The sequence below is a fragment of the Hevea brasiliensis genome, chromosome 13, assembly GCF_030052815.1.
Source record: "Hevea brasiliensis isolate MT/VB/25A 57/8 chromosome 13, ASM3005281v1, whole genome shotgun sequence".
NCBI lineage: Eukaryota > Viridiplantae > Streptophyta > Magnoliopsida > Malpighiales > Euphorbiaceae > Hevea > Hevea brasiliensis.
Window position 1 is genome coordinate 38,916,170 of NC_079505.1, and position 21,939 is coordinate 38,938,108.

Below are 21,939 nucleotides of genomic sequence, written 5' to 3' on the forward strand. Positions count from 1 at the left end.
GTTAGGAGGTTCGAACGGAGATGTTAATCCGTTTGGTAAAAGGGAATATTTGATTTTTCACTAATTCGGGTTACCCAGATACATAAATAAATGAGACGACTCTTAGTGAGTTGTTGTTACATATCAGTTTTGTTTAAGGGGTTATTTTGCATATTTGTTAAAATTTGATTTGAGAATTGGATAAGAACTCTCCTCCGATCTCTTTTAGATATTTATGAGAATTTTTTTATTGAGAATCGGATAAGGACTCTCCTCCAATCTCTTTTAAATATTTATTAAAGTTTTTTGGATTGAGGATCAGATAAGAAATCTCCTCCGATCTCTTTTAAGTATTTATTAAAATTTTGGTTGAGAATCGGATAAGAACTCTCCTCCGATCTCTTTTAAATATTTATTAAAGTTTTTTGGTTGAGAATCGAATAAGAACTCTCCTCCGATCTCTTTTAAGTATTTATTAAAGTTTTTTTGGTTGAGAATCGGATAAGAACTCTCCTCCGATCTCTTTTAAGTATTTATTAAAGTTTTTTTGGTTGAGAATTGGATAAGAACTCTCCTTCGATCTCTTTTACTTGAATGAGAGTCGGATAAGGACTTTTCCGACCTCTTGAATTTTGAGTACAGCTACACATCATAAGAGCCTAAAACTAAGGGCTCTGACATTCGAAGATGCCGGGGACCCGAATAAGACTTCTTTTAACTCATTGGTACCTTGTGACTAGATAGGGGACACCAGACTGAATTTTACCGACCTCCTATGTGATCGCCTTATCAATACCTTTCGGCAGGTAACATTTGCTCTATTTCATTTGCTAGTCTGAAATTCAATTTTGCTCCGACCCCCCTCCTTTACCCAGTCATCTTCTCGAGCTAGTCTAGTGGTTCGACTTCATAATTCTCTGATTTATTATCCGAACGTTTATTAAAAACTCTTATGTTAAGATACTGCTACCAACATTTTATCAGACTACTTATACGTTACCCGTAACCAGAACACCTACATTAGGAAATAATAAAAGACTAAGAACAAATAAATAACATCAACTGATATATCAAAGATAAACTAAAGAGTAACCACCCACGTGGGACCTTCTAACATAAAACAAACTTTAATGAAAATTATGAGCGTAAAAAGAAAATAAAAGTGAACACTGGATAAGGCAACAGTTTAGACACTCACCTGCAGGAAGTTGAACCTATTGAACTAACTATGGAGTCATGAATGTTGCAGAGTTTCGGGCTAATAGTCTGGAGACTAATGCTTGCCTTAAAATGACGAATGCCTAGTTAGCATGTAATCAAACCGAAATGATAATGAATGAGATTGAGTTTTAGAAAATAAAAGTGGATATAAAGGTGGTGAAAACAGAACTGAAACTTAAGAAAGGGTATCGCAGAGCAATGAACAAGCTGAAAATCAAGAGTTCCAGTGTCTAACACTTCTTCACAGAAAATACTTTAGAAAACTGGTTTCTAAAGTCTTTCTAGCCTAAAAATAGCAGAGTAGCAAAACTGAATCAATTTTCAGAGCCTTTCCACTGTAATCACCACCCTTTTTCTTCGTCCTCCCATCAATAGTTTTCATGCAGGTATTTATAGGGATCGGATGTTCCTAATGAAGGGTCAGGATTCCCTTTGAGGGAAATGGAAGGTTTGGATTTTAAAGGACACGATTTGATGGTTGGGAATTAAAGAGAATCAAAACGAACGACCGAGATCCTTTTCTGCATATTTGTCCTTTCTCCTTTCTAATCTGACGGCTCAGAATTTTCTTGTCAAGGGCGATCCAAAGGTTGAGAATAAAGAGCGCCGATCTTATCGTCTTGTCCTTTGATCCAAGGGCTCTAGACTTGTGCTTACAAGTAAGATCAACGGTGGAGATTGGGATGTACAGCACTGTCATGACATACTCTGGCACTTGTCAGCAATGTGGGCGATTCTGCAAATGAGGCGTGCGGAGGAGATTTGATCTCATCTGCAACGCTTTAACTACCTCGGCTCTGATTATGATGACAATCATGGGATGTTGTCTTATTGTCTTTGCATTCCGATCTCCCCTCCCTTCTGATCTTTCCAATATGCTCTTTTTCTGAACTCTCATGCCGGGCTGCTCTCCCGATCTCTCTCATTCCATAGTCTCCTTTATCTGGTCCGGCTCAGTCAAAGCATTTATTCCTTCGATTTCCGAGGCGTTCGCTTCGTTTTCTGCTAGCAATAAATGCTCAGACCTTCTCTATATATACACTCGATAGAAGTCCTTCCGCATTTCATTTTTCTCTTTCTCTCTCACTTTTCCTGTTCTAGCTACTCCGGTAACAATCCCGGCCATGATAGCTGCTTTTGATCTTTTCCTGGCTGTTCACCTTGTTCACCGACTGATAATTTTCGACCTCGGTGATCAGAAAATCATTATGGCCATATTTGATGATAGTGAGAGAACCAGACTAATTTACTAACCCAGATCAAGAATATTGATTGTGTTGACCTCGAATAGGTCAACCAATGTAATCGGCGAACCGATTTCGGGCGAGAAGACTGCTACTTTCCCTCCGATCTTTGGTGACTGTCCTTCGAAGTTCATTTGGCTCCTCACCACATTGGGCTTCCCGACTACAGCTCGGTTCTGGTCGATGACTGTGGAGATGACTCTCCATCCTCATGAGAGTTATAATCACCCCATATGAGCTGTACGTCTATCCGCTGTCTATGGCCGGACAAATCTTTTGATTCAGCCACAAACTAGGCTTTGACATAGGCCTTTATTAGATAGGATGTTCCACCGATCTATAAAGATCGCCCCAATGATGTAATTAGACCTTTAATGTAATCCGATCTCTAGAGATTGCCCAAATGATGTAATTCGACTTTTAATGTAATCCGATCTCTAGAGATCGCCCAAATGATGTAATCTGAGTTTTCAAAAAAAAATTTTATTCTGACAACTATCATTTTTATTATTATTGCATTGATTATTTTTCGATCTCTGATGTGTTTATCCGATCTGGTTCCTAACTGAACAGCCCTTAACCGATCCGCACTTCCAAACATCTGCCTTAATTCACCGATCTCTAACTAGCCGATCTCTCCTTATTATGGAATTTCTGGAATATTCGTGAGACGTGTCAGAAAAAGTTACGAATCCCGCTAACCAATTTGCCGCTTTGGACACCGTGAGCATTAAATGCTCAAACGGGTATAAATAGAGGATGGGTCAGCCAGTTGCTTTCTTATGTCATTTTCAGCCTCTCGGGAGTGATTCAAAAATCCTCTCGTTTTTTCAAGTTCTTCTGACACCGATCACACTCTGGTAAGGGTTTTGATCTTTCTTTCAGCTTAAATTTTCTCTTTTCTTTGAAAATGAGCGGCGCCGAGGGTCAGAGAGCGACAAGCCCCCCTTCTATTCAGATCTCATGGTCGTCAGATGAGGTAGAAGTGGTCGGACCGAGCGGGCGACCTGAACCTCCTAGGACCTCCGTACCAGCCCGTGGTCAAGCAACACCCTCGAGGCAAACACATTCATCAGGGAGAGAAAACCTCCCCATGGACAAGCTGCCATTAATCTTTCAAGAAACCGACCTGCAGTCGTTCAGCCAAGAGTATAACATTCAGCTCGATTCATACGAACTCATTATGTGTCACGGCGATCTTCGAGCCGATCACTTCTTCGAAGAGAATGATATGATCATGGTATACGAAGGGCAATTAAAAGCCGGGCTGCGGTTCCCTCTCGACGACTTCTTTAAGGAAGTTCTAAAATTTTACCAAGTGTGCATAGCCCAAGTTCACCCGAACTCATGGCGGATCCTAGTAGCCTTCAGAGGCCTTTGCCGAGCCAGGACTCAGTCCTACAGCTAAGGTGTTCACTGAACTACATAGGCTAACTCGTCAAAAGGATGACGAGTATTGGTTCTTCCAGGCGAAGCCACATTGTGGGCTTTTTACCGATCTGCCCTCCTCCCTGAAGAATTGGAAGAATCGCTTCTTCATTCTGAGGAGCGAAATTCTAAATGGCTTTGAGGGTTTCCCACGCAGCTGGCTGCATCAGGGCCCGTTAATTCCGAAGTGCATCACCCTGAATAGGGAAGAAGGCCTAATGGTGATGAAACTGAAAGATCAGGTAGCCCGACAGAAGTTCTCTTGTTTAGATGCAGTGACGGCTGAACTGCATCATTGGACAATGGAGTTAATTATTGGCGAAGAACGCGGGCTTCAGCTCTCTGACCTCGGCCTCGATACTTTCTATATCTCTGATCTTTGGGCCTTAGCGATCTCACTGACCTTTTCTTTGTGCAGGTATGGCGAGCAACGAGGCTTCCAAGGAGAGCCGAAAGCGGAAAAGAGAGGTCTCCCGAAAAGTGCGGGAGATGAAGCGGGCCAAGGCCCTTCAGACGCCCAGGTATGATCCTGGGGAAACGCAAGGAGGCTCGTCTCAACCCTCGGGACCACCGATCCTTGACATAGAAGTGGTCCGGTCCCCTCCTCGTCAAGAAGAGCCGCCACCACCTCCTCCAATTGCTTCAAGCGCGGAAGGGCATCCTTCCCAACCACCTGTGAAGACCCTTTCCCGTGCTCAAATCCTGATCCACTCGCTGCAAAAGAACCACACAATTCGAGAGAATCCGGGCTTTGCTAAGGTCTTGGGGTCCTCCATCTGCCTTTGGGAGGATCGGGATAGGCTAACCCCGAACAACCTCGATGATATCCTAACCCAAACTATGAGCCTGAGAGTGGAGAGTTTGAAAAACCAACACATTGTCCGGGAGAAGGCTCACCGCTTGAGGCAGGAGGTCGAGAAGGTGGGTCAGGAAGCTGCTTCCCTCCGATCTCAACTTTCGTCCGCTCAAAACTACATATATGAAATTGAGGGGTGGATGAAATTCTACGAGGATAAGCTGGCCGAGCAGGCTCATGTTCTTAAAGAGGTTCGGGTGCTCCGAGCTGCTGAAGTCGCTCGCCTCACTAAGGAGCTCAAAGCAAAAGAAGAAGAGGCAGTGACAAGGGAGGCCGGTGCTTATGTGAACGCTCATGGGGATCCCTTGGCCCAGCTCAGGAAGCGTTATCCCGAGGAGGACTTCTCCTGGATGGTGGACCTGGCTCCCCAGGATGAAGAGGATAGCGAGGAGGAGGCCGAAGGTGATAGAGGGGGTGAACAAAATGTAGAACAGGCTGGGGGTGATCCTCCAGCCGAATGACTTGTATAAATTTTAATTTGAAATGAAATGAAGTTCCCCCTTTTTTCAATGATTGAATGAGATCAGAAAGTATCTAAGTTGCATGAGCGCCTGATTGTCTGAACATAGTAGAACCACAATTAAAGGTGATTATTAATCTAAGTGTAAGGGGTCGGAAAACATTGTAAGCAAGAGATCGGCAAACGCCAAATGGGACTTGATTAAAATTGGAAACTTGATTTGAACACTTAAGATCGGAATCATCTTTAAACCGGATTGGAACCTTAACTTTATCAGACGATTATCCCCAAACTTTTAAAAGGGAGATCAGCAATAAGACTGGTGGCATTAAGACCTGACGTTGGTTTGGTTTCGCTAGACAAGAGATCGGAAATGTGATTGACTGGCCAGGAGATTTGATAATTGGTTTGAGAGATCGGTGAGGCTTTAAATGATATGGGGACTTGGTATTGATTCGATTCCTTTTGAGGAGAGATCGGAAATGTGGTTGTCTGGCAAAGAGAGATTGAAAATGTGATTGGCTGGCAAAGGGAGACTCAGTGCTGGGGATCGGTTTCAAAGTTTATTGATTTCGGGGATCGGCCAAAATATGGTGTCGACAGCTGCCCCTCTTTACATGATTTCTATTGAAGGGAAAAATTTTCCCGTGTAGGAATTATGTAATGATTTAGACCCATATTTTGGGCGATTGGGTATTGAAATGTTGAGACTCAAAATCAAGGTTAGGAAACTAAAGCCTAGTTAGGTTAGTGACCTAGAGATTGGTAACAGGAATTTAAAATGCTAGAAAATTAAAATCAACTTGGATCAAGGAACCAGAGGTTGATAAACAGGAAATTTAAAATGTTGGAAAATTAAAGTCAACTTAGATCAAGTAACCAGAGGTTGATCAACAGGAAATTTAAATGCTGAAAAATTAAAATCAACTTAGATCAAGGAACCAGAGGTTGATTAACAGGAAACTTAAATGCTGAAAAATTAAAATCAACTTAGATCAAGGAACTAGAGGTTGATTAACAAGAAATTTAAAATGCTTGAAAAATTAAAATCAACTTAGATCAAGGAACCAGAGGTTGATAAACAGGGAATTTAAATGTTGAAAAATTAAAATCAACTTAGATCAAGGAACCAGAGGTTGATTAACAGGAAATTTAAATGCTGAAAAATTAAAATAAACTTAGATCAAGGAACTAGAGGTTGATTAACAGGAAACTTAAATGCTGAAAAATTGAAATCAACTTAGATCAAGGAACCAGAGGTTGATTAATAGGAAATTTAAAATGCTTGAAAAATTAAAATCAACTTAGATCAAGGAACTAAAGGTTGATAAACAGGGAATTTAAAATGCTTGAAAAATTAAAATCAACTTAGATCAAGGAACCAGAGGTTGATTAACAGGAAATTTAAAATGCTTGAAAAATTAAAATCAACTTAGATCAAGGAACTAGAGGTTGATTAACAGGAAATTTAAAATGATTGAAAAATTAAAATTAACTAAGATCAAGGAACCAGAGGTTGATTAACAGGAAATTTAAATGCTAAAAAATTAAAATCAACTTAGATCAAGGAACCAGAGGTTCATTAACAGGAAATTTAAATGCTGAAAAATTAATATCAACTTAGATCAAGGAACCAGAGGTTGATTAACAGGAAATTTAAAATGCTTGAAAAATTAAAATCAACTTAGATCAAGGAACCAGTGGTTGATTAACAGGAAATTTAAATGCTGAAAAATTAAAATCAACTTACAAAGCAAGTCTAATCTCGACATGAGAAGTTCCTCCACGACGAAGTGTAGTTAACAGGATTGCGAAGATAGACGATTAATGGAGGACGAGTTGCAAGACTTAACCCATCGTCCTTGGTTACTTACTTACGTCCCACAGTTCCCCTTCTGCCCTTGACTTCCTTATTTTGCGAAAAGTGCCCTTGTGGGTTTTCACTTTCCCTTTTGTCCATCTGACTAGAAGCGCCCTTCCAGGTTTTCACTTCTACTGTTTTTTTTTTTTTTTTTAGGGGGCCATTCCCTGCAAATCTCATAGTAAAGTACATGAGGTTATCAATATTCAAATCCTAATCGTATGGCAAAACTTTAATAGATTAATAGCGCAGAGAAAACAACATTAGAGTGTGAGTATATGAGAAAGATAAAACAAAAAGACAAATTAAAATGTGAAGAAGATAGATTGAAGTGAAAGGATGACTTTATTAAGGCTTTAAGAAATAAAGGTACAGTTTCAAAGAAAAAGGGTACAAGGATAGATCTTACATATTCCTTGTAGTTAGCTTTGAAGTCTCTTAACTGCCATTATTTCGAGTACTCTATTAACGAAGATTTATGCCGCGACGGTTTATTTCCATCCTCGGTTTCATGCTCCCTTCCTTATTTCTCCTTTTTTGATTCTTGGGATGCCCTTTCAGGTTTTCACCCCTAGATTTATTTTTTATTTATTTTTTATTTTTTTTTTAGGCTCGATCTTTCAAGATGCCCTTTCGGGTTTTCATCCCTCACTCATTTTACAAAAAGCGCCCTTCCAGGGTTTTCGCCTTCTTTCGCACATTTTGCTAGGAGCGCCCTTTCGGGTTTTCACCCCTACTCTCCTTTTTCTTTTTTTTCTTTTTTAGGCATAGTATCTTTTGACGGTGTCGGCATTCACAGATCTTGGAAATTCTTCACCGTCCATGTGGGTCAAGATCAAGGCCCCACCAGAAAATGCTTTTTTTAACCACATAGGGTCCCTCATAGGTTGGTGACCATTTACCTCGGGGATCGTTTTGATTTGGAAGCACCTTCTTCAGGACTAGGTCCCTTGGTTGAAATTCACGTGGGCGAACACCTTTGTTAAATGCCTTGGCCATTCTTCTTTGGTATAACTGCCTATGACATGCCGCCGCTAGCCTTTTCTCATCTAGCAAATTTAATTGGTCCAACCTTGACTGGATCCATTCTGATTCATCAATCCCTGATTCTTTCAGAATTCTTAGAGAAGGAATTTCTACCTCAATAGGTAGTACAACTTCCATCCCGTAAACCATTGAGTATGGGGTTGCCCTAGTTAATGTCCTTATAGAAGTCCGGTATGCGTGAAGGGCGTAGGGAATCATATCATGCCAATCCTTATAAGTGACTGTTATTTTCCAAATTATTCTCTTGAGATTTTTGTTTGCAGCTTCCACTGCTCCATTCATCTGGGGACGGTATGGTGAGGAATTGAGATGTCGGATTTTGTATTGATCACACAATCTCTGAATCTTTGGACCATTCAAATTCTTGGCGTTGTCAGTGATAATTTCATTGGGGAGGCCATGTCGGCAGATGATATTATTTCTGAGGAATTTTAGGAACGTGTTCTACGTAATGTGAGCATATGATGTTGCTTCGACCCATTTAGAGAAATAATCGATAGCCACCAGGATAAATCTATGCCCATTGGATGCCTTAGGGTTGATGGGACCAATCACATCGATGCCCCACATTACGAAAGGCCATGGTGAGATGAGGTTGAACAATTGGTGAGGCGGAACATTTATCGGATCCGCGTAGATTTGACACTTATGGCACTTTCAAAAATACTCGACGCAATCCTTTTCCATGGTAGTCCAAAAATATCCCCGTCTCATGATTTGCTTAGCCATCATATGCCCCTTGGCATGGGTTGCACATTTTCCCTCATGAGTCTCGAAAAGGATTCTCTTCGCTTCTTTTGCATCCACACATCTCAACAATTCGCCGTTGGAGCTCCTTTTGTATAGAATTTCTCCACTGGGGAAGTATCCCAATGCTAATCTCTGAATCATCCTCTTTTCATTTTTGCTCGCCCCTGAGGGGAATTCTCTGGTTCTGATGTAAAGCAGGATGTCATGATACCAAGGTTTACCATCAGGTTCTTCCTCGATCATGAAGCAGTATGCCGGCTCACTCCTTGCTTTAATCTTTAATACCTAAGTCATCTGCCCTTCTTCCATTTGAGCCATAACAGCTAGGGTGGCTAAGGCATCTGCAAATTGATTCTTGTCTCGACTAAGGTGAGTGAAAGAGATTTCTTCGAATTTCTTAATTAGCTTCAGTAAGTACTTATGATATGGGATTAACTTTGGATCCTTAGTTTGCCATTCTCCCTTGACTTGATAAATGATCAGGGCTGAGTCTCCATATACCTCCAACTTCCTGACTTTCATTTTGATGGAAGCCTGTAGACCCATCACACAAGCTTCGTATTCTGCGACGTTGTTGGTGCAGTCAAATCTCAACTTGATAGCTATCGGGAAGTGTTTTCCATCCAAGGATACCAATCTGACTCAGATTCCACTCTGGGACAAATTGATGACTCGTCGAAATACATTTCCCATACATCAGCTGGCTCTTTTTCTCCGCCGTCTACTTCGTTAATATGCTCATCAGGGAACTCAAAATCCAGAGCTTCATAATCCTGGATAGGGTTTTCTACTAGGAGATCAGCGATCATGCTACCTTTCACTGCTTTCCAGGTCATATAGACAATGTCATATTGGGAGAGTATGACCTGCCATTTGGCTATCCTCCCTGGCACGAATGGGCTTTCGAATACATACTTAATAGGATCCATCCTGGAGATGAGCCATGTCTTATGATTCAACATGTAGTGTTTGAGGCGATTTGCTGTCCAGGCTAACGCGCAGCAAGTTTTCTCTAGGAAAGAGTACCTTGACTCACAATCATTAAATTTCTTGCTCAGGTAATAAATAACCCTCTCCTTTCGGTCGGTATCATCATGTTGCCCCAAAACACATCCCATTGAGCTTTGTTGGATTGCCATATACAGAATCAGTGGCCTTCTTGCCACCGGAGAAACCAATACCGGTGGGTTTGACAGGTACTGTTTAATTTTCTTGAAAGCCTCTTGGCAAACTGAATCCCATCGAGTAGTGTTGTTCTTTTGGAGTAGTCTAAAAATTAGCTCGGCTTTTGCAGTGAGGTTAGAAATAAATCTCGAGATGTAGTTCAACTTCCCTAGGAAACTGCGCACCTCCCTTTCTATTTTTGGGGATGGCATCTCTTGAATAGCTCGAACTTTGTCTGGATCTACTTCTATTCCCTTCTCACTCACTATGAATCCCAACAACTTCCCAGATCTAGCCCCGAATATGCATTTGGCAGGGTTCAGTTTTATCTGATATTTTCTGAGTCTCTCAAATACTTTCCTCAGCACCTGCACATGGCCTCCTCCTCCCCTGGATTTGATGATCATATCATCCACGTACACCTCCACTTCTTTATGCATCATATCGTGGAATAATGTGACCATAGCGCGTTGGTAGGTGGCGTTAGCATTCTTTAACCCGAAAGACATGACCCGATAGCAAAATACTCCCCATTGAGTGATAAAAGCAGTTTTTTCCTTGTCCTCTTCATCCATTGGGATTTGGTTGTACCCAGATGCCCCATCGATACACGAAAACCTACCCAATCCCGCAGCATTGTCTACTAACACATCTATGTGTGGGAGAGGGAAATCATCTTTCAAGCTTGCTTTATTAAGATCCCTGTAATCAACACACACCCGGACTCTCCCGTCCTTCTTCATTACCAGGACGACGTTAGCTATCCATTAAGGATATTTGACCACTTCCAGAAACCCAGCATCATACTGCTTTTTGACTTCATCCCTAACTTTGAGCTGCGTGTCAGGATTCATTCTTCTTAATTTCTGCTTTAGCGGGATTGTCCCCGGAATTAGGGGAATTTTGTACGTCACTATATGAGGGTCCAAACCAATCATAGCTTCAAGAAAACACGTCTAGGAATTCTTTGAGCAAACTAATCATATCTTCTAATTCTTCACTCTCCACAACCTTAAGTTCCCTTTTTACTTCTTACGTGCCTAAGTTTACGGTGTGCGTTTCGTCCCCCCAAGGCACTAGGGAAGGTTCATCTCTTTCATCCCTTTCTTTTGTGAGTTCCACCTCAGAATCACTTGAAGTAATGGTAGTTATGGGGATTTCAAAATTAACCAGAGGAATTTCTGAGTCTATTGAATTATTAGGTGTTAATTGATGAATGGTCCTGAAGAAACGAAAATGGAATATATTATAAGAATGGATTTCAAAAAGGAAAGGAAAAGAGAATTGGATATAAAATGCGCTATTAATTCATTAATATTTATATCATAAGAAAAGGGTCCATTTACAGTATTACACTTGCCACCATGGACAAAATGATCAAGTGCAGATAACCAAAGGTACTTTACTTGAAATTGAGTACAAGGATGTCCTCTGTTGTCCAATTGTCTAGTTCTTGCCCTTCATCCATTGGCGAGACTATAGCTTCATACAAGGAATCGAGATGGATGACATCTATGGATGGTTCATCGGGTGATTCTTCGATTTTCGCCAGGTTTTCAATAATCGGCTTGGTGAAGACCTCTGTGATTTTTGGGACTACTTTCATTTTCCCGATTTTCTGATCAAACCTTTGATCCCGAAGCATACTCCTCATCCAGAATCGTCCATCCATGAGGGCGTCTTCCTCATAACCCAAGCCACAATGACCAACCTTCTGGATAGCTGGTATAGGTTCAACAATCCCTTGCAATGTGGCGCCTAATCCCTTGCCCTTTTCATAATTGCTCTTGAGCATCACCTTGGCGACCATAGCCGTAGCCCCTTCATTTCTCGAGACGGTATCTTGTAATTCAAAAGCCTGGAAAGAGCTTTCCAATGACTCCTCAGCTGCCTCTACATAAGGAAGTGATTGCGGCTTGGTGACCAATATGGCTTTCTCCCCTCTCACAGTGATGATTTTGCCATCCATAATGTATTTAATCTTCTGGTGCAAAGTCGAAGGAACGCCATTCGTTGAATGGATCCAAGGCCTCCCCAGCAACATAATGTACGCAGGTTCGATGTTCATCACTTGGAATGTGACGTTGAAGGTGCATGCGCCAATTTGGAGGGGCAACTCAATGTCTCCCAGCACTTCTCTTCTTGTACCGTCAAAGGCTCTTACCACCATAGCACTTTGACGTATATTTGAACGGTCAATCGGCAGCCTAGCCAAGGTGGCATTAGGCAGTACATTGAGCGCAGATCCATTATCAATAAGGACCTTGGCCACTATGCAACCTTTACACTTAACTGTCACATGTAGGGCCTTAGTGTGCGCTAAGCCTGCAGGGTCTATCTCTTCTTCTGAGAAAGTGACAAAACTGGATGCCTGAATTTGTCCTATTATTTTCTCGAACTGCCCCGGTGTGATGTTGGGGTTCACGAAGGCTTGATCCAGAATTTTCTGCAGGGTTTGACGGTGCACCTCTGAGCTCAGAATTAGGGACAATAGTGAAATTTGAGCAGGCGTCTTCCTTAACTGTTCCACCACGTTGTACTCACTTTGCTTCATTATTTGAAGCAATAGTTCCTCCTCTTCTTTTGGTCCGGCAGGTTCTTCTTTCTCTGCTTTCTCAGCCTCCTCTTCCGTATTTTCTCGTGGCTCTCCCATTTTTACTTTCCCTCTCTTCTTTTCCTTTTCCACATTCTCGTAACACCTCCCACTTAGGGTTATAAACTCAACTTCTTGCTCATGTGGGAAGAACTTTGTGGCAGTGACTGGCTGAGGGTTAGATTGGGGAGTAGTACCGTTAGAAGGCCCAACGTAAATCATCTTAAAGTGCTCGTGAGGAGCGAAGCACGGTTTAGGGGGTACTGAAGGTGAGGCAAGGCTAGGAGCCGATGTACTGATTGATGCTCCTTGGGTGAAAACTTTGAAATTATAGTTCCAAGGTATGGCATGGGTGTTTGTGACGGGGAGCTGAGGCGGAGTTCGGATGATTATTACTGGTGGTGATTATTACTGGTGGTGATGATGGTGGGGGTAAGAAGGTGATTCTGTGATTAGAGGTGGAGGCATTTCGGCCGAATCGGGCTATGTTTACTCCGCCCTCCATTTTTGACCTCGTTTGACATCTTAAGACTTTGAGGGACAGTAAGTTCTGAACCTCATGCTTGAACTCTTCACAATTTTTCAGTTCGTGGTTAGCTGCCCTTCCATGATAGGGGCATCCCGCCTTATCTTCAGGTTCTGGTGCTGAGGATAGAGGTAACCTTCCTTCACTGCCATTCTAAAAATTTCCTCAAAGTGAGGAATCAGTTCATCTACCTCCGGTGTCGACCCTTCTCCATCTGACTCTATCATGTTCACACCATTGCCCGTATTATGATTGGGCAATGGGTTTGAGGTAACATTGGGGAGGGAACCATTCCCTTCAATCTTCAACCACCCATTCCTGATTAGGGAGTGCACTCTCTCTCTGAGTGCCCCGCAATTATCGGTCGAGTGTCCCTGTGCCCCTCCATGATACTCACACCGGGCAGTGGCATCATACCACCTGGGGTATGGCGGCTGAATTGGGTCAAGGGGAATCGGCACTATTTGGTTTATACCGACGAGGTATCGGCATATTTCGCTAAGTGGTAGGGGAAGAGGTGGATCAGGATTTCTTGGTGGTCTCGGGTTATTTTGAGGTGGTCTGGGTTGAGTAGGTGGAGGAGGTGGTCTGGGTTGGTAGTTTGTCTGTTGTGGATACTGTGGGTGTGGGTGAGGATAATTTGGGAAAGGGGGTAGAATGTTTACAATGGTTTGGCCATGAGGGGGAAGATATGGCCAGTAGTTATTATGAGGAAGTGGGGAGTGATTGTTCTGCCGGGTGATTGAATGCACATCACCCTCTTTCTTTTTGCCAAAGCTGACATTTTTCTTGGCAGGTTTCTCAGTCAACTCCTGCAGTCGTCCCATTCTTAAGTTGGCTTCTATTCTCTCACTAGCTTGGATGATGTCCGAGAAACTATTGGAAGTGTTTCCAATCATCAGATTGAAGTATGGAGCCTTTAATGTCTCAATGAACAGGGAGCAAAGCTCGTTATCAGTAACCAGAGGATATACTTCTGCCACTTTCTCTCTCCATCTCTAGGCATATTCTTTGAAGCTTTCCCTGCCCCTCCACACCAAGTTTTGGAGATCTCTCCTTGTGGGGGCCATGTCGCAGTTGAACTTGTATTGCTTCAGGAAAGCATCTGCCAAATCTTTCCAGGAGCGCAATTTGCTCCTGTCCAACTGAATACACCATCTCAGGGAGGCCCCGGAGAGACTCTCATAAAAGAAATGAACCAGGAGTCAATCGTCCTCTGTCAGGGCGGACATTTTGGCAATATAAGTGGCCAAGTGAATGCGAGGGTCTGAATTCCCAGTGTATTTGTCGAAGTCCGGGACCTTGAACTTAGGCGGCACCACCACATCAGGCACCAATCTCAGCGACGCCACATCAACTGAACCATACATGTTCAGTCCCTCTATTGCTCTTAGTCTCTCTTCTAGAGTGGATAGCTTCTCATTTTCTCTCATCTTATTTTCTCCTCCCACTGCAAGAGATACTCCCCCAGTTGGGAAATGAGGGGTGGAATGAATTGGAGGATCGGGGTGAAGAAGTGCAGTTCGGCATTCGAGATAGCCGGATAATAGGAGAAAGGTGGGTCATTATTCAGTGGGACCGGATTGACGGTGATTGTCGGATCCGGGATCGATGGTTGAAAGGTGAAAGAGGTTGAAGCATGGTGAGAATCAACCATTGTAGGAGGTGGGGGAGGTAATGGTAAGTTAGGCTCTGAAGCAGGCTTATTATGGGACATCTCCCTCATTAGTCTCATGAGCTCTGAGACCTAGTCTTTCAATTCAGACACTTGTTTTGGACTTGTTCCTGGTCTTCCATTATCTTCTTTGTTCGTAATCGTGTTAAGTACAGTGGTCTTGGATGAACCGCTCGCTTGGTCAGACTGGCTTTGCTTGAAGCAATGTTGATTTTCTGCAGGAAGTAAAAAAAGGAAGCTTTTCAGTGTATTTTGAATTAAAAATTAAAAGGGTCCTGGTGTGGACAAAGGATACGGTGGCATCTGAGAGCCAAGACGAAATCTGCAGAAGGATAATTGCGTCACTTTTATCATGGCATCGTTCGATAGTCCGACGGTGAATGAGTGGATTGAATGCGCATTTATGGTACTTGTCTATATGGCGCATTCAATTTTTCGCATAACCCTAGCGAGGGGGTTCCTACGGGGGTCATACTATTCATTCACAATTTTGCTAAACCATGGCCCGAACCGCCTCATAGGTTCAATAATGGTTTAGCATTCTCTTTTGGTCTAAGAACTTGTTCTACCGACTGACTCAAGGATGCCATGTTAAAAATGATGCTTATCCTTTTACAGACCTTAATTTGGTGATGCCTGCGGGAAAAACTTGTTAGCAGGATAAATTCAGGTAGTCTTGAATTATACTGATGGCAGAGTGACACCTACACATTTATCAAAGTAGGAAAGTGTGTAGGTTTTCTTAACAGTATGATTCAAGATTACCCTAAAAAATAAGAACAAAATAAAATACAAGCAGAATAGAGTAAGAGTAATTATGCCCCTTTTTGTCCTAAAATAAGGAGAGTCCTAGTACCGGCTAGGTGCTACCTAATTGGATAGTTCTATCTTATAAGGTAGCTTGCTACGGCTTCCAGCTATCGTGATAGTTTAGCTCAAGGTCTAATTTTCTAAAAGCCATAGGTTCCCAAATTGCCCCTACTGTAAACAGTAGAGCCCCATTCTATCCCCCATGATACTGTCGGGAAAGTTCCACGGGTATCACAGTAAATAGAATGAGTTTCAATCTGAGCAGAAGCCTTCACGGATACTAACGGGGTAAAACCTACGGGTGCCGCTACATGGCCCCTCCTATTTTCCTAAAAGGGTAAGAAAGCCCGGGTATAGGGCTGAAGTGTGTGAGGACATTATGTGAGTGTTCAGTGTGTGAAGGGACACCTTTACCTCTTCCCAATATAGGGGGAGAATTTTTTATTTTTCCTTTTTAGACGGAGAATGCTGTAGGGAATAAAACAAGCAAAACGGTTAGCAAAATAACAATAATTAACATAAGGAATTTTGCAAATCAAGCCCACCTAACTATGGTTGGATCGTAAAATTAAATCTGCTTTTGAGCCTCTGAACCGGGTTCAAGTTATTGGTCTCCCCAGTGGAGTCGCCAAGTTGTCGCAAGGGTTTTGCGGTCGCCTAGACGAACACTCACCAAAGTGGGAAAGAGTGAGGAGTCGCCACTTTAATTTTGAGGGAAATTAAAGAAAACCATTTGTGAAAATAAATTAAAATGAAACCACTTCAAAAATAGAGATTCTAGGTTCGGGGTCCATAAACGGGTGGGGAAGGTGTTAGGCACCCCACCTCGTCCCTCAATGAGGGTAAGCAGATTTAACTTTAAGCTCTTTATAAATTAAAATTAATAGTTAGGAGGTTCGAACTGAGATGTTAATCCTTTTAGTAAAAGGGAATATTTGATTTTTCACTAATTCGGGTTACCCAGATACATAAATAAATGAGACGACCCTTAGTGAGTTGCTGTTGCGTATCAGTTTTGTTTAAGCGGTTATTTTGCATATTTGTTAAAATTCGATTTGAGAATCGGATAAGAACTCTCCTCCGATCTCTTTTAAGATTAAAATTGGATTGGAGATCGGATAAGAACTCTCCTCCGATCTCTTTTAAATATTTATTAAAGTTTTTTGGATTGAGAATCGGATAAGAACTCTCCTCCGATCTCTTTTAAGTATTTATTAAAATTTTGGTTGAGAATTGGATAAGAACTCTCCTCCGATCTCTTTTAAGTATTTATTAAAGTTTTTTTGGTTGAGAATCGGATAAGAACTCTCCTCCGATCTCTTTTACTTGAATGAGAGTAGGATAAGGACTTTTCCGACCTCTTGAAATTTGATTATAGCTACACATCATAAGAGCCTAAAACTAAGGGCTCTGACATTCGAAGATGCCGGGGACCCGAATAAGACTTCTTTTAACTCATTGGTACCTTGTGACTAGATAGGGGACACCGGACTGAATTTTACCGACCTCCTATGTGATCGCCTTATCAATACCTTTCGGCACGTAACATTTGCTCTATTTCATTTACTAGTCTGAAATTTAATTTTGCTCCAACCCCCCTCCTTTACCCATTCATCTTCTCGAGCTAGTCTAGTGGTTCGACTTCATAATTCTTTGATTTATTATCCGAACGTTTATTAAAAACTCTTATGTTAAGATACTGCTACCAACATTTTATCAGACTACCTATACATTACCCGTAACCAGAACACATACATTAGGAAATAATAAAAGACCAAGAACAAATAAATAACATGAACTGATATATCAAAGATAAACTCAAGAGTAACCACCCACGTGGGACCTTCTAACATAAAACAAACTTTAACAAAAATTACGAACGTAAAAAGAAAATAAAAGCGAACACTGGATAAGGCAACGGTTCAGACACTCACCTGCAGGAAGTTGAACCTATTGAACTAACTATGGAGTCACGAATGTTGCAGAGTTTCGGGCTAATAGTCTGGAGACTAATGCTTGCCTTGAAATGACGAATGCCTAGTTAGCATGTAATCAAACCGAAATGATAATGAATGAGATTGAGTTTCAGAAAATAAAAGTGGATATAAAGGTGGTGAAAACAGAACTGAAACTTAAGAAAGGGTATCGCAGAGCAATGAACAAACTGAAAATCAAGAGTTCCAGTGTCCAACACTTCTTCAAAGAAAATACTTTAGAAAATTGGTTTCTAAAGTCTTTCTAGCTTAAAAATAGCAGAGTAGCAAAACTGAATCAATTTTCAGAGCCTTTCCACTATAATCACCACCCTTTTTCTTCGTCCTCCCATCAACAGTTTTCATGCAGGTATTTATAGGGAACGGATGTTCCTAATGAAGGGTCAGGATTCCCTTTGAGGGAAATGGAAGGTTTGGATTTTAAAGGACACGATCTGATGGTTGGGAATTAAAGAGAATCAAAATGAACGACCGAGATCCTTTTCTGCATATTTGTCCTTTCTCCTTTCTAATCTGACGGCTCAGAATTTTCTTGTCAAGAGCGATCCAAAGGCTGAGAATAAAGAGCGTCGGTCTTATCGTCTTGTCCTTTGATCCAAGGGCTCTGGACTTGTCCTTACAAGTAAGATCAACAGTGGAGATTGGGATGTACAACACTGTCATGACATACTCTGGCACCTGTCAGCAGTGTGGGCGATTCTGCAAATGAGCCGTGTGGAGGAGATTTGATCTCGTCTACAACGCTTTAACTATCTCGGCTCTGATTATGACAACAGCCATGGGAAGTTGTCTTATTCTCTTTGCATTCTGATCTCCCCTCCCTTTCGATCTTTCCAATATGCTCTTTTTTCGAACTCTCATGCCGTGCCGCTCTCCCGATCTCTCTCATTCCATAGTCTCCTTTATCTGGTTCGGCTCAGTCAAAGCATTTATTCCTTCGATTTCTGAGGCGTCCGCTTCATTTTCTGCTAGCAATAAATGCTCAGACCTTCTCTATATATACCCTCGACGGAAGTCCTTCCGCATTTCATTTTTCTCTTTCTCTCTCACTTTTCCTGTTCTAGCTACTCCGGTAACAATCCCGGCCATGATAGCTGTTTTTGATCTTTTCCCGGCTGTTCACCTTGTTCACCGACTGACAAATTTCGACCCAGGTGATCAGAAAATCATTATGGCCATATTTGATGACAGTGAGAGAACCGGACTAATTTACCGACCCAGATTGAGAATATCGATTGTGTTGACCTCGAATAGGTCAACCGATGTAATCGGCGAATCGATTCCGGGCGAGAAGACTGGTAATTTCCCTCCGATCTTTGGTGACTATCCTTCGAAGTTCATTTGGCTCCTCACCACATTGGGCGTCCCAACTACAGCTCGGTTCTGGTCAATGACAGTGGAGATGACTCTCCATCCTCATGAGAGTCATAATCACCCCATCTAAGCTGTACGCCTATCCGCTTTCTATGGCCGGACAAATCTTTTAATTCAGCCACGAGACTAGGCTTTGACATAGGCCTTTATTAGATAGGATGTTCCATCTATCTCTAAAGATCGCCTCTATGATGTAATCAGACCTTTAATGTAATCCGATCTCTAGAGATCGCCCAAATGATGTAATCCGACTTTTAATGTAATCGGATCTCTAGAGATCGCCCAAATGATGTAATCCGACTTTTCGGAAATAAAATTTTATTTTGAAAACTATCATTTTTATTATTATTGCATTAATTATTTTCCGATCTCTGATGTGTTTATCCGATCCGGTTCCTAACTGAACAGCCCTTAACCGATCTGCACTTCCAAACCTCCGCCTTAATTCACCGATCTCTAACTAGCCGATCTCTCCTTATTATGGAATTTCTAGAATATTCGTGAGACGTGTCAGAAAAAGCTGGCGAATCCCGCTAACCGATGCGCCACCTGGGACACCGTGAGCATTAAATGCTCAGACGGGTATAAATAGGGGATGGGTCAGCCAGTTGCTTTCTTATGTCATTTTCAGCCTCTCGCGAGTGATTCAAAAATCCTCTCGTTTTTTCAAGTTCTTTCGACACCGATCACACTACGGTAAGGGTTTTGATCTTTCTTTCAGTTTAAATTTTCTCTTTTCTTTGAAAATGAGGGGCGCCGAGGGTCAGAGAGCGACAAGCCCCCCTTCCGTTCAGATGTCATGGTCGTCAGATGAGGTAGAAGTGGTCGGACCAAGCGGGCAACCTGAACTTCCTAGGGCCTCTGTTCTAGCCCGTGGTCAAGCAGCGCCCTCGAGGCAAACACATTCATCAGGGAGAGAAAACCTCCCCATGGACGAGCTGCCATCAATCCTTCAAGAAACCAACCTGCAGTCGTTCAGCCAAGAGTATAACATTCAGCCCGATTCATACGAACTCATTAAGTGTCACGGCGATCTTCGAGCCGATCACTTCTTTGAAGAGAATGATATGATCATGGTATACGAAGAGCAATTAAAAGCCAGGCTGCGGTTCCCTCTCGACGACTTCTTCAAGGAAGTTCTAAAATTTCACCAAGTGTGCATAGCCCAAGTTAATCCAAACTCATGGCGGATCCTAGTAGCCTTCAGAGGCCTTTGCCGAGCCAAAGGACTCAGTCCTATAGCTAAGGTGTTCGCCGAACTACATAGGCTAACTCGTCGAAAGGATGACGAGTATTGGTTCTTCCAGGCGAAGCCACATTGTGGGCTTTTTACCGATCTGCCCTCCTCCCTGAAGAATTGGAAGAAGCGCTTCTTTATTCTGAGGAGCAAAATTCCGAACGGCTTTGAGGGTTTCCCACGTAGCTGGCTGCATCAGGGCCCGTTAATTCCGAAGCGCATCACCTTGAATAGGGAAGAAGGCCTAATGGTGATGGAACTGAAAGATCAGGCGGCCCGACAGAAGTTCTCTTGTTTAGATGCAGTGAAGGCCGAACTGCACCATTGGACAATGGAGTTAATTACTGGCGAAGAATGCGGGCTTCAGCTCTCTGACCTCGGCCTCGGTACTTTCTATATCTCTAATCTTTAGGCCTTAGCAATCTCACTGACCATTTCTTTGTGTAGGTATGGCGCGCGGTGAGGCTTCCAAGGAGAGTCGGAAGCGGAAAAGAGAGGTCTCCCGGAAAGTGCGGGAGATGAAGCGGGCCGAGGCCCTTCAGACGCCAAAGCGTGATCCCGGGGAAACGCAAGGAGGCTCGTCTCAACCCTCGGGACCGCCGATCCCTGACATAAAAGTGGTCCAGTCCCCTCCTCGTTAAGAAGAGCCGCAACCACCTCCTCCGGTTGCTTCAAGCGCGGAAGGCGGTCCTTCCCAACCACCTGTGAGGACCCTTTCCCGCGGCGCTCAAATCCTGATCCACTCGCTGGAGAAGAACCGCACGGTTCGAGAGAATTCGGGCTTTGCTAAGGTCTTGGGGTCCTCCATTTGCCTTCGGGAGGATCGGGATAGGCTAACCCCAAACAACCTCGATGATATCCTTACCCAAACTATGAGCCTGAGCATGGAGAGTTTGGTGAACCAACACATTGTCCGGGAGAAGGCTCATCGCTTAGGGCAGGAGGTCGAGAAGGTGGGTCAGGAAGCTGCTTCCCTTTGATCTCAACTTTCGTCCGCTCAAAACTACATATCTGAAATTGAGGGGCGGATGAAATTCTACAAGGATAAGCTGGCCGAGCAGGCTCATGTTCTTGAAGAGGTTCGGGCGCTCCGAGCTACTAAAGTCTCTCGCCTCACTGAGGAGCTCAAAGCAAAAGAAGAAGAGGCAGTGACAAGGGAGGCCAGTGCTTATGTGAACGCTCATAGGGATCTCTTGGCTAAGCTAAGGAAGTGTTATCCCAAGGAGGATTTCTCCTAGATGGTGGACCTGGCTCCCCAGGACAAAGAGGATAGCGAGGAGGAGGCCGAAGGTGATAAAGGGGGTGAACAAAATGTAGAACAGGCTGGGGGTGATCCTCCAGCCGAATGACTTGTATAAATTTTAATTTGAAATGAAATGAAGTTCCCCCTTTTTTCAATAACTGAATGAGATCGAAAAGTATCTAAGTTGCATGAGTTCCTGATTGTCTGAACATATTAGAACCACAACTAAAGGTGATTATTAATCTAAGTGTAAGAGGTCGGAAAACATTGTAAGCAAGAGATTGGCAAACGCCAAATGGGCCTTGATTAAAATTGGAAACTTGATTTGAACACTTAAGATCGGAATCATCTTTTAATAGGATTGGAATCTAAACTTTATCAGACGATTATCCCCAAACTTTTAAAAGGGAGATCGGCAATAAGACTGGTGGCATGAAGACCTGACGTTGGTTTGGTTTCGCTAAACAAGAGATCAGA